We start from the raw sequence: 15,260 nt of genomic DNA on the forward strand, positions 1-15,260 counted from the left end.
ATTCTGGGCCATCACCAGTCATCCTGACTTTTGATTTGCCACTGGACTCTGATGTCTCTGGAAGAGAGAGTAAGGCTGATGACTTCATACAACTCTGCCTCACTTAAATCTAATTCACATGCAAGTCAAGGCATCACCCAGGATGCCATTGGCCCTCCTAGAAAATGAAGGATGAACAACAACACCATTTTCTCTCTCTTCTTCACTGCTAAACTTTGCTTGCCCACCCTACTTCTTCGTCTGTCATTACTTCCTGCAGTCTAATTTTGGTCTCTCTACTGAAACTGTTCTCTCTGAAGTTATTAGAGAAACAAAGTAACATATTTACCTAATGCATTTGTCCATTTTCATTCCTCTTTGGCCTTGACCTTTTTTGCAGTATTTGGCAATGTTGACTACTCTTTCCTCTCTTGGCTTCCACGACACTGTTGCCTATTGGTTTTTCACCTACTTGCCTGACTAGTCAATCCAATCCAATCAACATTTATTAAGTGCCTACTACATGCCAGATACTGTGCTGAGCGCTGGGGATACAAACAAGAAAGATAGTCCTTGTCCTCAAGGAGCTTACTATCTAATGGAGGGAGACAATGCACAAAAGGAGGCAGGAAAATGGGAGGAGGACATCAGGGTAACTGGCACAGGAGGTCTCTTGTTCCATGAAGCTGAAACCAGGCAGGGCAACAGATGCACAATAGAGTGAGCTGAGTCCAGTTTCTGCCCTCTATAAAGGAAGGCATTGGGATGAGTTTGGTGCTCTTTTCTCCAGCTCTCTAATCAGAGGGGAGAGGCGGCTGAGGGAGTGTCAATCAAGGCTTAAGTTAGCAACATTGTTGTTGAGTCTTTTCAGTTGTGTCTGACTCTCCATGAGAGACATGACCCCATTTGGGGTTTTTTCCCTTGGCAAAGATACTGGAGCAGTTTGCCATTTCCTACTCCAGCTCAATTTACAGATGAGGAAACTGAGGCAAACAAGGTGGAGTGACTTGCGCAGGGTCACACAGCTAGTGAGTATCTGAGGCCTGATTTAAACTCAGGTCCTCCTGACTCCAGGATCAGAGCTCTATTCACTGCAGCACCACCTAGCGGCCCATTAGCAGCATGGTGATGAGATTAGGAGTGATCCTTCTAGTTTATGTTCACCTGTTCCTTTTTCCTCCTGTCGAGTATTCTCCACAGCCAGTGTTGTGCTGGAACTGGCTCAGCAAAGCATTTGCATTTCAGGAATCAGCAAAGCTACTACTCAAGGCTTGATTGAGTGTTTTGTTGATTGTCTAGATGTAAAAAAAAGTGATGGAGAAAATGAATAAGGCAAATTCAACTTCAAAATGTGCCACTTCTACATTTTTCCCCCATGTAGAGCTTTGATCTCTGTACTTGTGGAATTCTCATTTATTCCCAAGGCTTCAAATACCTTTTTATGCAAATGATATGGGAATAGGAAGACCTGGATTCTCATTCTGCTTATGATACCTACAAGTTGTGTGACTTGAACTGAATGGATGTCCAGATATCTTAAATTCAACATGCCCCAAACTGAAGTTATCTTTATGCCCGAACACTCCCTTCTTCCAGCTTCGTTGCCACTACCACCCTCCTATGTGAAACACACTTGCAACCTGAAGGTCATCCTTGACTCCTCATTCTCTTTCACTCCTTAATCCAATCTGTTGCCAAGGCCTGACCAATCTGTCTTTGAAATATATCTTACATATGCCCCTTTCTCTACTCCGACACTGTTGCGGGCCCTCATCGCCTCATGCCTGGAGTTTCTCAATAGCTGTTGGGGGGGTCTGCCTGGCACAAGTCTCTCCCCACTCCAGTCCATTCCCCATTCAGTCATCAACATGGCCTTGCTAAAGCTTAGATCTGACCATGTCACACCCTACTCACTCACCCATCTTATTCAGTCAATTCCAGTGGCTTCCTCATATCTTCAGGATCAAATGTAAAATCCTCTCTTTGGCTTTTAAAACCCTTCTTAACCTGGACCCTTCCTACCTTTCCAGTCTTTTTAGACCTTCCTCCCCTCCATTAACTAACAACACTGGTATACTTCTCAGCTCTGAGCATTTTTACTGGTTGTGCCCCATGGGATTCTCTCCCACTAGTCTCATTGTCTTAGATCCCTTCAAGCCCCAGAAAAAGTCCTGCCTTCTGCAAGAAGCTTTTCCCAGTCCTTCTTAATCTTAGTGCCTTTGCTCTGAGGCTACTCCCAATTTATTCCATATTCAACTTGCTTGTACATAGTTGTTTGCATATCATCTCCTTTATTAGACCGTGAGCTCCTTGAAGGCAGGACTGTTCTTTGCCTTTGTATCCCCAGTGCTTAGCAAGTGCCTGGCATGTGGTAAGTAGATGCTTAATGAATGTTAATTGACTATGGTTTGAACCTCAGTTTCTTCATCTGTGAAAAAAGGGCTACAGTATCTGTAGTGCCAAATTTGGGAAATAACGAGTGGCATGCTAGAAGAGTAATGTAATGTGAAGTAATACTAATGTGATGCCAATATAGAAAGAGAGGCTGGAAACCAATTATGTAAGGCTTTAACTCCAGGCTGAAGACTTTGGGTGTGGTTCTAGAGAAAAGAGGGAGCCCCAGGAGCTTCTTCACTGACATGGTTGGACAGAGGGAGGCAAGAGACAGGGAACCCCACAGGGAGGTTGTTGTTGGAGCTGAGGCCATGCACGATAATTTATTTAAAACTCCATTGTTTTTATTTATTTTTTAATATGTAATTTATTTATTTTCAGTTTTCAACATTCATTTCCATAAGTTTTAAATTTTCTCCTCCTCCTTTCCCTTTCCTTCCCCCCTCCCTTCCCAAGACTGCATGCAATCCGATATGCATGCACCATAATTATATGGTGATAAAAACAGCATAGCTTGGGGCCTTCCTTGAGTGACACCCAGCATCACAGAGCCTCTGAATAGGGGGAGAGAAATGAGATGGCATCAAAGATTGAGACAAGCTGGAGGCCTGAAGGTAGATGATCCTAGGGGGGGAAAGCAGATTGAATGCTGGCCTTGGAGGCTGTAGGTAGAAATTCTGCCTCTGATATCTCCTAGTTTTATTTATTTTTTTTTGGAGGGGGGAAGGCAGGGCAATTGGGGTTAAGTGACTTGCCCAAGGTCACACAGCTAGTAAGTGTGTCAAGTGTCTGAGGCTGGATTTGAACTCAGGTCCTCCTGACTCCAGGGCCGGTGCTGTACTCACTGAGCCACCTAGCTGCCTCAATCTCCTAGTTTTATGACAGTGGGAAAATCACTTAACCTTTCTGAGACTCGGTATAAAACAGGGATTACAATATCTCTAGGACTTCGCTCTTGCTGAGCCTCAGACACTTACTGTGTGACCCTGAACAAGTCACTTAAGCCCTGTTTGCCTCAGTTCCTTCACCTGTTAAAAGGAGACAATAATAACACCTACCTCCCAGGGTTGTTGGGGAAGATCAAATGAGATCATATTTGTAAAACACTTAGCACAGTGCTTGGAATGTAATGGGTGCTATCTAAAGAAATCTTTTCCCCTTATTTTATCCTCTTCCTCATGTCCCTTACTGTTTTCCTTATTTTTCTCACCTCAGCAGTTTCAGTGTTGGGGGTGGGGTGGGGCTAGGCTTGGATAAAGCTCTCCTTCTGAATCCTGCCTGCCCCTGAATATAGTAGTCAAGATTAAGCTCCTCTCTTTGTAGGAATTATTGGGTCTTTCTCCTGCTGGAATTCTGGCCTGGTATGCCTGGATGCTAATTTTGGCTAGGGTTGCACTGATTCCTCTTAGGCATCTTTTCTACTATGGTCAGGATTCTGTTGCGGGGGGGGGGGGGGGGGCGGCTTGCTGCTGAGCCTTTCTCTCCTATTTCTGCAGGGAATCCCAAGCCACTCCTATGCTAAGATCTTCCTTTGCCACGATGCGCACTGGATTCCCAAGGGCCCTTCTGGGTTCTGCCTAGGGCCCTCTCACCTCTCCACCCTTGCTGCTAGGCTCTGGGACTACTACCCTCACACTGGGTTCCATTTGAGTCATGCTTCCGTTGTTCATAGGGCTGTTTCCTGTCTTTCCTTCTGTCTACCCCCATGTTGTCTACTTCAAGGTTTCTGCAGGCTCCTGTGTATCCCTGGAGAAATCTGCAGGTGATTCTCCTTATTCTTTTGTTAACTGGTGCATTTTTAAGCTTCGCTAGGGTGTTTGCAGGGGATCTAGGCTCCTCTAGGACTAACATCAAAATCTTCCCCCAGTCCTTCCCCTCAGCCCTTTCTTCTTCTTCTTCTTTTTTGGAGGGGGGGACGAGGCAATTGGGGTTGCATCTAGTAAGTGTCAAGCATCTGAGGCTGGCTGGATTTGAACTTAGGTCCTCCTGACTATAGGGCTGGTGCTTTATTCACTGCACCACCTAGCCGCCCCCAGCCCTTTCTTTTTAAGAGGTCATCGTCCACTGCTATCTGCTGGTCGTAGTTTCAAGCACCACCCTTTCCCAGCTCCTTCCTTACACAGTCTTGGGGGCGTGACTTTTCCTTAGCTTAGACTATACCACTAAGCTGCTTGTCACTTAGAAGGAGACAGAATGATACTCCTTTTTACCAAGCCTCATTGCACTACTTAAATCTGCTTACTCATGGATCATTACATTACCTTGGGTCCAGATTCATAAGACCCAATCTTTCTTATGGAAATATAATAAGAATTATTAATGTCAAAACTATAAGCTTCTCTCTTATTTGGCTCAGCTCCCAGCTAATTAATGTGTGCATCAATGCACATATATCATTACATCCACAACACAAATTAAATGAGTAAACATCAGCATTGTCTGGCTTCATGCATAACCATTTCTCCATTTCCCCCCAGGATGTTATAAGTTAGTCTGGTCAGAGGTAAAATATTCTTAGCTCTCTGTAATGCGAACTGCTTGCCCCTGTAACTGAGCTAATTGACCATAATAGACTGATCATCATCCTCATAAGAACTATAGTCCTGCCTTCCTAAAACTGAATTTATAGGGGCCCAGACCAGCCGTCTTCCTATACTCTGTTGGGGTGTGCCTATACTTGGATATCTCTATAGCTGAGGTACTAGCCAGAAAAGGGGCTACTTCTCAATTTATCCCTCTCTTATCATTGGAACTAGTTTTGGGAGTGCAGTCCACAGAGTCTTCTATACTTGTACTGTCTGTTTCTGAGTCATTGTTGCAGTCAGACAGTCATTGTATGAAGGTGGTCTCTTTCGCTCAGAATTGGCTGAAGTAAGTGTTCATCAGTCTGGACCAGAATCTCTCATGGATTCCACCAAAGGAAATGGGTTCTGATCATTGCTAAACCATATTTCCAGACTCACTTTCTGGATTGGGGACTTATGCTTGGTTCTCTTTCTTTTTTTAAATAAATTTTTATTGTTGTCTTCTTGTTCTTACATCACCATAGTCATCCCAAGTATCCTTTTCTCTCCCCCTCTCTGGAGCCATCCCATATAACAAATAATCTTTATTTTAGAAAGGGGGGAAAGAACCAGCCCAACTGATCAATATATTGAAAAAGTCAGAAAACACATGGATGTGTAACACCTGTGGACATGCTATCTCCATGAAGAGGTAAGTTAAGGTGTCCTCTCCTATCCCTTCATTTCAGGCCTGTTTGATCTTTATAATTTTGTAAGTTTACTTTTGATTTTTTTGGTGTATTGTTCTTTGTAGTTACTGTGTATATTGTTTTATTGGCTCTGCTTCCTTTATTTGGTATCAGTTCATGTAGATTTTTCCAGGATTCTCAGTATTTATCACACACGTAATTTTTTTCGACACAGTAATATTCCATTACATTCATGTATCACAGTTTGTTTAGCCCAGATTGATGGGCATCTATTCATTTCCAATTCTTTTCAAAAGTGCTGCTATACATATTTTGGAGTATGTGAGGACTTTCTTTTTATTGATGGCTTCCTTGAGATATAAGCCTAATAATGAGTCTCTGGTTCAAAGGGCATAGATATTTTATTCACTTAATTTGCAGAATTCCAAATTGCTTTCCAAAATGGATACACCATTTCGCAGCTTTACCAACAATGTATTAGTGTGCAACTCCTCCAACATTGAATCTTGCCATTTTTTTTGTCATTTTTGCCAATTTGCAGAGTTTCAGTTGGAATCTTAGGGTTCTTTGAATTTGAAGGATTCTTTCATGAGGTTGTGAATACTTTAGAATTCTTCTTTGGAGAACTCTTTGTTCATATCCTTTGATCATTTATCTGCTGAGATATGACAATTAGGGGTGTGTATATTATATATATAAAATATGTATGCATTGAATATATTATATATGTGTATAAATGTTCTGTTTGGCATTCAAAAACTTTCATAATTTAGCCCTTCCTCCCTTCTTCAGTCTTCTTTTTTCCATTTAATATTTTATTTTTTCCCCATTACATATAAAAATAATTTTTAACATTTGTTTTTTTTAAATTTTGAGTTCCAAATTCTTTCTCTCCCTTCCTTCCTCCCTCACTCCGAAGGCAAAAATTTCATATAGCTTATACATGTCCAGTCATGCAAAACATATTTCTATATTAGTCATGTTGTAAATGAAAATATACCCCCACCCAAAAACCAAGAAAAATAAAGTTAAAAAAGCATGTTTCGATTTGCATTCAGATTCTATCAGTTCTTTCTCTGTAGTTAGATGGCATTTTTTCATCACAAATCCTTTGGAATTGTCTTGGATCATTGTATTGCTGAGAATAGCCAAGTAATTCACAGTTGAACATCATACCATATTGCTGTTACTGTGCACAATGTTCTCCTGATTCTGCTTATTTTGCTTTGAAGCAATTTATGTAAGTTTTTCCAGGTTTTTTGAGAGCATCTTGCTCATAATTTCTTACAGTACAATAGTATTCCATCACAATCATATACCACAGTTTCTTTAGCCATTTCCCAATTGATGGACATTCTCTCAATTTCCAAGTCTTTGCCACAATAAAAGAGCAACTATAAATGTTTTTGTACATATAGATCATTTTTTCTTTTTGTTTTTTATATCTTTGGGATATAGACCTAGTATTGCTGGGTCAAAGGGCATATGTGGTTTTACAGCCCTTTGGGCACAATTCCTAATTGCTTTCCAGAATAGTTGGATCAGCCCATTGACTATGTATCGGTGCTCTCATTTTTCCCACATGCCCTCCAACATTTGTCATTTTCCTTTTCTGTCTTATTAGTTAATATGATAGGTATAGGGTGGTACCTCAGGATTATTTTAATTTGCATTTCTCTAATCAATAGTGATTTAGAGCATTTTTATATGAGTATAGATAGCTTTGATTACTTCATCTGAAAGCTGCCTGTTCATATCCTTTGACCATTTATCATTTGGGGAATGGCTCTTATTTTTTATAAATTTGACTTAGTTCTCTATATATTTGAGAAATGAGACCATTATCAGAGAAATTTACTATAAAATTATTTCATAGTTATGATTACTGTATGTTTCTCTCCATCCTATTTTTCCACTGTTTATCCTACTCTTTCTCCTTTCACCATATCCATTTTTAAAGTGTTTTATTTCTGACGACCACCACCCCAATCCACCCTCCCTTCTATCAGCACTGTCCCTTTCCTCTTATTCCCTTCTCTTCCTACTTTCCTGTAGGGTAGGATAGATGTCTATACCCAGTTGAGTGTGTATATTATTGTCTCTTTGGGCCAATTCTGATGAGAGTTCAAGCACTATCCCCACCCCTAATTTCCCCTCCAATTTAAAAGGCTCTTTTCTGCCTCCATTATGTGAGATAATTTACCCCATTCTACCTCTCCCTTTCTTTCTCCAAGTACATTCCTATCTCACCCCTTGGTTTTATTTTTTTAGATATCATCCCTTCATATTCTATCACATTTATGCCCTCTGTCTATATACACACCTATCTGCCCTAATAGTGAGAAATAATGTGAAAGTTCTTAGGAGTTACAAGTATCATCTTCCCATATAGGAATGTAAACAGTTTAACCTTATTGAATCCCTTATGATTTCTCTTTCATGTTTGCCTTTTAATGCTTCTATTAAGTCTTATATTTGAAAGTCATATTTTCTATTCAGCTCTGGTCTTTTCATCAGGAATGCTTGAAAGTCCTCTATCTCATTGAATGTCCATTTTCCCCTGAAAAAACTCACTTTTGCTGGGTAGGTGATTCCTGGTTGATATGGAGAGGTGTATTTACTACTTTTCTGGCCTGTGTTCTAGTCTGTGAGTGAGCACAAGTTCCCTTTTCTGCCCTGGAACTGTGACCAGGGTCCCTGCTCCCCTGCTGCCACAAGCTCTGGTATGCTGGTGCTCCTCCTTGCCCTGGGACTGAGACCCAGGATTGTGACAGCAATCATACTCATGCTGCCAGTGCCAGCAAAGACCCCTGTAATGTCCTTCTGACCAGTTGTATGACCCCCTTACTGTCTGTGGGCTGAGAGCTTTAGAAGCAGCTGCTGATGCTGCTACTTTAGTTGTCCCCAAGGGCTGCTGCTGGTTTGCTGGGTCTGCTACTGTGCTCATATAGCTGGAGCTGAACTATGCTCCTCTCTCACCCTGGTGTGACAGACCTTTACTGACATCCTTCTAAGTTGTCTTGGGCTGGAAAATTGTTTCACCCTGCCCTTTTGTAGATTTTGCTACTTGAGAATTCGTTTTGAGGTGTTATTTAAAGTTGTTTGCAAGGAAATGTGGGAGAGCTCAGGTAAGTCCCTACGTTTTCTCTGCCATCTTACTTCCACCCCACCCCTTTCCAGTCTTCTTATACATTTCTCCTTGACACTTAATCTTCAATTCAATGGCCCCCTTTATTTCTTGGCTGCTGGCATTCTCTCTGGCTGTTCTCCATACCTGGAATGTTCTCTTCCATTCAACCTAATGACCACCATGGCTTCCTTTAAGTTCCAACTAAAATTCCACCTTCTACAAGAAGCCTTCCTTAATACCTCTTAATTCCAGTGCTTTCCCACTTCTAATTATTTCCTATTTATCTCTATATAGCTTGCTTTGTATATATTTGTTTGCATGTTGTCTTCATTAGATTGTAAACTCCTTGAAGGCAGGGACTATCTTTTGCCTTTTTTTGTATCCTCAGTGCTTAGCATAGTACCCAGCACATTGTAGGTGCTCAATAAATATTTATTGAATTGAGTTAGTCCAGTCTCAGAAAAGAAAATAGAACAACTTGTAAAGGAATTGCTAATGAAAAAGACTCCTTATCCTGATAACATGGAAAAATTCTGTCAAAATTTTAAAGAATAATTAATACCAATAGTAAGTAGATTATTCTAAAGAATTAAGAAAGCCCTCTGCCAGATTGCTTTGATGAGACAAATGTAGTCCTAATAACTAAATCAGGGAAGGATAAATGAAGGAAGGAAGTAGTAGAACAATATCACTTTAAATAAAATCCTTTGAAACACTGTATCAGTTCATCTAAGAAATCATTCTTTATGATGAAGTTGGATTTTTAGCAGGGAGACAAAGATGATTCAACAATAGGAAAACAATCAACGTAATCTATCATATTAAAAAAAAATCACTGAAAACCACATGATTATCTTAATAGATGCAGAGAAAACCTTTGATGAAGTATAAAACTTATTTATACTAAAAACCCTACAAGCCTCTGTGTCTGCAGCAGAGAGGGACCATGTGATATGTAAACTTCATATTGTGATATGATAAACTTTATATTGCTTGGCATTATTATTTGTAGCTATGGTAATAGTTTGGTGATGGTAATATTATATTGATAATGGTAATAATAATATTATAATGATAGAACTCCAATATGGAGTTACTTAGGCTAATGGTCCTAATGCCCATAGAAACATAGAGGTAAAACACACACCTACTTTTCCACTATTAACTCCGTGTCAGGCAGATAAAGCTTACAACTTTTTAATTGGATGAACTCTTGACCTATTGTAGGGGCCTTGAATCATTCTCTTTCCACTGCCTTAGATAATTAATGTTAGATCCTCCCACAAGTTTATGGTCCTAATAAAGAAACTCCCCCTACTTGAGCTTTCCCTAAGCCTGGTATCAATAAGGGACTGGGAGAACTTTTCTACCACATCTGGATCTGATTAGGAATACCTCTTCCTACATCTGGCACTGATTACAAGTTCTTAACCAAGCCTGTCCTTAGGGTATATAATCTTGCCACCTAAATCCCAACTTTGAGCATGTTTCCTGCCCAACACATTGCCCTCACCCTCAGGCTTTCTTGCATGTGGTGACAAACCTGTATGTTTATACTGCCAAAGTATGTGTTTGCCTGCTTGCTGCATCACATAACAATAAAGTTTGTGATTGATTGTATCATTTTCCTGAGCACCAATTTTCTAGAAATGCCAAACCCAAGTATTTGCTTTAACCCAAACCATGAGGCCAAATAAACCAGACCTTTATAAGATTGTTAAAAGGTATCTAAAACTAAAAGCAAACATCTTAAGCAATGAGAATGCATTAGAAGCTTTCCCAATAAATATGAGAGTAAAGCAGAGACACCCGCTCTCCCAGCTATTGTTTGATATAGTTCTAGAAATACAATAGGCAGTAAATTGTAGTATTAGACAAGAAAAATTAAAGGCATAATAATAGGCAGCAAGGAGATAAAGCTATCTCTTTTTGCTGATGACATTATGGCTTACTTGGAAAATTCTAGGAAATCAGCAAAGATTAATTTGAGACAATAACTTCAGCAAAGTTGCAGGCTGCAAAGTAAACCAGGACTGTACAACATACCACCCACAGGCTGCTTGCAGCCTGCCAATGGATTTGGGGTGGCTTGTGAAAAATTTAGAGGATGTAAAACAGGCCTGCACAACATACTGTCTGCGGGCTGCTTTGGTGGACTGCAAGTAGCCCTGGGAGGTTATGTTGTGCAGGCCTGAAATAAATACTCAAGAATCAACAAAATTTCTATACAATAGTAACAAAGTCTAAGATGCCATAATAGAAAGAGAAGTCCTTCAAAATGACAAGGCAAGTAGATCAATGAAACAGACTAAGGGAGGATCAGAAACAGTGGCACTCACTAACCCAGTGTTTGATAAAGCCAAAAATTAAATTACTTAGGAAAAAACTCCATATTTAATAAATACTGTTGGAAAACTATAAAGCAGTCTAGCAGAAAGTAGGCTCAAACCAACATCTTACTTCATATTTCTGATATATTCAAAATGGAAATGTTACCTGATTTATATTAATGATTATACAAAAAAGTTAGAAAAGAATTAGATAATATACCTAATGCAGCTATGGGTGGAAAATGTATTTCCTAGGGGAAACGGTAGCAGCAGAGACTCCAACTCTCACCATGGGAAAGAGGTCAGGGCGAGAGGGCCAAGGAAGAAATCCCACTCCTCTGCCCAGTGCAGCAAGGTCCCTTTCCAACCCTTCCTGCCCCAGCTGCGGAAGATGCCCCTGGAATGATCACATGATCACCTGCCCAGATGTGTTTCTTCCAGAGAAGAAAGGACTTTTACTCAGTCTCTGCATTCTTGATCTATTGACACAAGGGACACAAAATACTTTCCTGCTGTGTTTCCCCTTACGAATCACAAGGTTATATTTATAAATGCTCTTGATCCAGCCACTGTAGTAGAGCTTCTAGAAATTTATATGATCAGGTTTGAACTAATACAGCTAATACCTCCAGAGGGGGCATTGTTGGCCTATTACAAAGAAAACACATGGGATCTTCTGTTCCCTGAATCCAGGCTGGCTTCTCTATACCCTGGGGTAGACCGAAAAATACTAACGAAGACACCTCTAGGCTTTCCAAGCACCTCTCCAAAAATAGAGTTTTCTGTGAGGGCAGCTGTCAAAAAACTCACTTGTCCATCAAAAACATTTTGAAAAAAATTGAGACAATTGAGGCCTGCAGAGGCATCATGTTGTAAATGAGTGCTCAGACCCCCTTTACAGATATTAAGAGTAAAGATGATGGAAAATGCTTGTGAGAAGCTTAGCAAAAGCTCAAGACCTTCTCCATCACCACATGTGATCTGGTGCCTTTGCCAGGAGGATTGGTCAGTGCAGTCAAGCCCCAGATCTTGTGGTTTCAAACCCCTACCAGAAACCAAACCTCCATTTGGAGTTAAGCATGTAGACAGTTCAAAGCCATTTGGTGAACAGATTCCTTTAAAACCACACACTCCAGGAAAAAAGTTGACTTTACTTACTTTGATTTTCTGCTGAAAAGAACTCTTGACAGGATTGCAACTGACATGAAGATTTTAAGAGATGGAGAAGAATGGAATGCTTGCAGGCGTGAATTGTTATCTCCATATTCAGATAGGTTTGGAAATATCTTGTCTGGTCATACTAACCAAGAGTATCTCAATTTTCACCAGACAACTTCATTCTTCCATGTCTGAGTTATTGCCCAAATGCTATTTCTTCTCAGGGGACTTTCCACCAATTTTTGGAATTTCTGCTTCTCAGTTCCCTTGAAAATGTATACGTGATAAGTGAGACATGTTCAACTTTCCTCAGTTTATCCAGACAAAATTCTTGAACAATGTTATTATGGTTTGAAGACCTTTCCACATTTTGTCTAAGTTCTTTTGATTGCTTGATTTGTGGTCTCACTTAGTTGAGGTTTCACTCCACTTGCCAAACTATACCCTGACTACCAGTCTCTCCAACCTGGCCTCAAAGGTTCTGGCCTACTCAAACTTCTTTTGATCTTCTGATTGTTCTTGCACTCCCACTCTCAGCTGAGGGAAGGGGTGGGGAACCTGCAGCTCCAAGGCCACATGTGGCCTTCTACATCCTTGGGTTTGGCCTTCTGACTGAGTCCAAGTTTTATAGAACAAATCCTTTTATTAAGGGGATTTGTTCTGTGAAGTTTGGATTCCGTCAAAGGGACATGCTTCAGGACCTAGAGGGCCACATGTGGCCTGGAGGCCACAGGTTCCCCACCCCTGACCCAGGCCCTACAGAGTCCCTAACTAAACTTTGTATGTTATACCCCTGCCTTTGCTTTTCTTGTTGATGCTAAGTATTCAAACTTACAGGGCTGCTCTTCCCTCCAGAAAGCGCTATCTGCTTCTGGACACTTGGTTTGTTTGTTTTGTCCATGAAAGTCCATTTATTAGAAGCAGACAGGCAGTTCTTCTCCTTTAGGGTTAGAAATTCATCAGGCTTGCCCTAATGTCTTGGTCAGCAAATTCCCACTCTGTGACTTTCTAAGCAGGACTGAACTAGGGCAGGGATACAGACATCTCCCAAGACGTCTTATCTGCCTTGCTAAAAAGACCATGTCAGAGAATGGGATTTGGATTTGTAGAGCAGGGATGGAGTCTGCCTCCCAGAGGCTGGTAAGAATATGGTTGGATGTTGTGGATCTGATATATTTGTGCTTTAAACTGCATATGGAAGATGACCAAGAAAACCTCCGACAGGTAACTGTCCAAAGAGAGTCAGAGAAATAGTTGGGACGACATAGGAAGAACAACAGCGGAAACAGCCAGTCAGCCATTCACAGCATCAAGACCACCATTTAGCGATGCAGTTTTAGACTCTTTAAGCTAAAGAGATGTATTGCCAACACAATATTCAGAGTGCCGATGTCGACTATGAATAGTTCTAAACTGCAAAATATATGGAAGACAGAACCAAAACATTTATTCAGACACCAGAAAGCCAAATCCCAACACCAGTAGACTGAATCCATCATAGCAACAAAGAAGTTAATATACATTATCACTGCAGGGACCAACACCATCCCAAAGCCTTCCCCCTGCTGGGGCCTTCCCACAAACAAACACTCACAATTCTAGCTGTCCGCTTGCCTACATCCTTTCACTCTTACCACTTTATCTGCTCTGACCAATTTCCTGTTCCACCTGTCCAGCAAGCTCCTCCCACCACATGTGATTTAGGCTTCCATGTGATTTAAGCAGGTCACATGGGCCTATTAATGGGTAGGAAAGATCTTCAAATTAAGCAAAAATACATTAACAATGCAAGAGACTGGCCAGTTATTTGGTCACCTGGAGGTATCCACCAACTGTGCCCATCCCCAAGGTACAAACATCTTTTTCTTCTTTCTCGTGGTTCATCCCATTGATTATAATTCTTCTTTACAACACGACTAATGTAAAAATATGTTTAGTATGAATGTATATATAGAGACTATAGCAGATTGCATGCCTTCTTGGGGAGGCAGGGGGGAAGGAGGAGGAGAAAATTGAAAAATTAAAAGCTTATGGAATTGAATGTTGAAAACTAAAAATAAATCTAAAAAATCTTTGACCAAAATGTTTATAAGATCATAGACTTAGAGCAGGAAAAGACCCTAGATGCTGAGTCCACTCCTGTCCCATCCTCCATTTTGTAAACTAAAAGAGGAAGTGACTTGCTCAGGGTCACATAGCCAGCTAGTAAATATCTGAGAAGAGATTTGGACCTAAGTTTTCCTGACTCCAAGTTCAGTGCCCTATCTACTCTGCCAGTATTCAAAGTGGCAAAGCTTTCTACCATTACACATTTCTCCTCACTCTCACATGGTCATAGTTAGAAGGGATCTTAGAGGACATTTTATTCCCTCATTTTATAAATGAGGAAACTGAGGCCCAGGGGGTATAAAGACTTGCCCAAGGTCACCCCCTAGCCCACTAAGTGATAGAGCTGGGATTCCTGGCTCCCAATCAAGGGGTCTTCTCTCCCCTCACAGAGTTCACCATCTGCTGCTCTCCCTTTTTGTACAAGCTTATTCCCTGCTACTAAATAGCAGGCATCAGAGGACCCAGCTGTGAATTCTAGCTCTCCAACTTACTATACTAAGTTATAACTATAGTCCTAGATTTGACTTTGAAATATTTGCACCTTTAGCAGAGCCAGCTGGTGGCACAGTGGAGCACTGGTCTTGGAGTCAGGAAATCTTGAGTTCAAATCCAGCCTTGGACCATGTTTGACCCTTACCTGTAAAAATGGGGATGATAACAGCACCTACCTTGAAGGGTTTTGTGAGGGTCAAATGAGGGTATTACTTGTAGAACACATAGCACAATGCATGGCACAGAGTAGTTGCTATATAAAAATGCTTATTCCCCTCTAGCCTACTGTTGCAGCACTCCAGCTAGCAGCTACTGTGGCTGTGTAAAACCAACAACAACCAGCACACAGAATGCTGCAAGCCCAAGTTCTTCTGATCTGCTTTGCTAAGGAAAGCAACATTAAGGGGTTAACAATCTTACTTTAATCCAGCATACAAATATCATTCACTTAGTT

At 40.9% G+C, this 15,260-nt stretch overlaps 1 pseudogene; it reads left to right on the forward strand.

Annotated features, from left to right (window-relative positions):
• The first annotated feature begins 11,289 nt into the window (after positions 1-11,289).
• On the forward strand, positions 11,290-12,400 carry LOC118833152 (annotated as a pseudogene).
• Positions 12,401-15,260: the final 2,860 nt, after the last annotated feature.

Source organism: Trichosurus vulpecula (assembly GCF_011100635.1).
Source record: "Trichosurus vulpecula isolate mTriVul1 chromosome X unlocalized genomic scaffold, mTriVul1.pri SUPER_X_unloc_2, whole genome shotgun sequence".
In the NCBI taxonomy this organism is placed as follows: Eukaryota; Metazoa; Chordata; class Mammalia; order Diprotodontia; family Phalangeridae; genus Trichosurus; species Trichosurus vulpecula.